General features: G+C 45.2%; 1 non-coding gene across 1 annotated transcript; it reads left to right on the plus strand.

The window, feature by feature from the left end:
* Nucleotides 1-1,294: 1,294 nt before the first annotated feature.
* Nucleotides 1,295-1,366, plus strand: TRNAG-UCC (transfer RNA glycine (anticodon UCC)). The gene has a single exon. It is a non-coding gene; the product is annotated as a tRNA-Gly (tRNA).
* The last annotated feature ends 1,127 nt before the right edge of the window (nucleotides 1,367-2,493 follow it).

The following is a 2,493-nucleotide window of genomic DNA, read 5'->3' on the forward strand; positions in this document are numbered from 1 at the left end:
CGACAACGGAACACCTCTTGATCAGATAATGGTAACTGGTATCTACTGCATATGGCGCTCACTCATGGCTGGCTTCTATTGTGATCCTGATAGAAGACGAGCCCGAATGTATTTTCGAGAGCAAGTAACTCGTTTTATTGATGTTGTCACTGCACAGAGTGTCCGCCACCATGGCTGGCCAGAATAGAGCCTTTGGCAAATCCTAAATAATTTTAAACAACGCCTGTGAGGGTATGACAGGCGGCATTTCATTATAAATTATTTATAATGAATCAACACCCTATCTGTACGTGTACATATGTCGTTTATGTTCTTGTTACTGTGTGCTGCTGAACACAGGCAATAAAGAAGAAAAAAAAGCGTTGATGGTATAGTGGTTAGCATAGCAGTTCACCAAGCAGTTCTACCGGTTTGATTGCCGGCCGACGCACATATTTTTTCAATCAAATGCTGCCCATTAGTTGACAATAGGCTTTATTTAGGTTTTATTTCACAACGCTTTAGTGTATTTTGACATTACAACATCACTAATACCTAGAGATTCTTTCGTACATTCTAAATGAAAGTATGAATGAATGAAAATTCCGGGCCTATTGTCACCTTCTTCGCACTTTTTTAGGCGCAAAACTCACTGTGAGGTATAGGCTGGTTTACCGGTTTTTGAACGCAAAGAAGGAGGCGGTCACGGGTATCCGGCGTCAATTTGCCAGTTTGAATCTCATCAGGGGCCGGGCGTCATCAGAGGCCACAATGTTAACAATTAAAAAGGCACGCTTTAGGCGCAAATTATACGACCATTTACGTTTTAACTCTCCAGCAATCTAAATACTGCCACGCGCGCTTCTTGTAATGCTATATAAAAAGTTCTGAACAACCGCAATCGCCCCGCCGCGGCGGTCAAGTGGCTAAGGTACTCGGCTGCTGACCCGCAGGTCGCGGGTTCGAATCCCGGCTGCGGCGGCTGCATTTCCGATGGAGGCGGAAATGTTGTAGGCCCGTTTGCTCAGATTTGGGTGCACGTTAAAAAACCCCAGGTGGTCGAAATTTCCGGAGCCCTCCACTACGGCGTCTCTCATAATCATATGGTGGTTTTGGGACGTTAAACCCCACATATCAATCATCAACCGCAATGATGCAAGGAGAAAGGCGCTTTTAAAAAGCCCGCCGTACGAATGTATGTGTTAGCCCAGCCAGTTTCCGCTTGGTCACCGGCTCGCTCGCTGCGGACTGGGCTGCTTATTTCCTCGGCGTGGACGTGGACAATAATAGCGAGGAGTGCTGTGGGGAGCGTGTGGCGTCGGTGGTATAGTGGTTAGCATAGCTGCCTTCCAAGCAGTTGACCCGGGTTCGATTCCCGGCCGACGCACGTGTTTTTTAATTGAGTGCTCCCCGCAATTTATCTACAGGTTTTTGTTTTTGTTTTACATTGAGGCGCTATAATTTACGTATTTCGAAATGTCAACATCAGTAAGACCTAGAGGTCGCATTGGTGCTTCAAGTAATGAATGTATGAACGAATGAACAGAGCTTCCTGGCCCACTTTCACATCCTTTCCACTTTTACAGCCAGGCTGTCTGGTATCGGCAATGTATCATCAGCAGACTGCAGATCTCTGCAGGCCGACGAGTGCTGCAGAGAGCGATTGCTTTGTTAGCTGCAAAGATGCCATACTGTTTTGGGATGTACTTCAGCGAGCACTAAAAAAAACGTTTCGTCATTATTCTCACACGATACGTTATCTTCTAGTAGCAGCGCTTGATGATGTACCATATGACATGTTTTCTCTCATGGGTATGCACAGCTTGTGTAAGACACGAATGCAAGACCACAATGCAGAGCCCACCACTTCATCAAGCACACACTGCATTCAAATGGCTATCCACCTCGAAAACATTTACGACGAGCTAGACTTTATACCGGACTGGTACTCCATCTTAGAGAACTGTTTGACCTCACCCCTTTTTTGTTTGCATAACAGGATGTGAAGAACTCTCCATGTGAGGACCTGGCGCTGTGTTAGCCATTGAGTGTTTATGAGTAATGCTTAAGTGCTTATTTTCGCGATTTGATTGTACTTTTATTCGCCTGATTTGTCTTCATTTCGCAAATACTTTATTAAATACCATGCAAAACAAAAGTGGCGTCGGTGGTATAGTGGTTAGCGTAGCTGCCTTTCAAACAGTTGACCCGGGCTTAATTCCCGGCTGACGCACATACTTATTTTCATTGAATGCTCCCCACGATTTATCAATATGTTTTTATTTTTGTTTTTTGGGGGGGCGCTATAGTGTACGTATTTCGAAAAAACAACATGAGTAAGACCAAGAGACTGCATTGGTGCTTCAAGTAATTTATATACGGTATGAACGAATGAATGGAGATTCCTGGCCCACTGTCACATCCTTTCCACTTTTATAACCAGGCTCTGGTATCGGCAATGTACCACCAGAAGCCTGTTGGTCTCTGCAGGCCGATGAGTGCTGCGGGGAGTGT

The sequence above is a fragment of the Rhipicephalus microplus genome, chromosome 8, assembly GCF_043290135.1.
Source record: "Rhipicephalus microplus isolate Deutch F79 chromosome 8, USDA_Rmic, whole genome shotgun sequence".
In the NCBI taxonomy this organism is placed as follows: domain Eukaryota; kingdom Metazoa; phylum Arthropoda; class Arachnida; order Ixodida; family Ixodidae; genus Rhipicephalus; species Rhipicephalus microplus.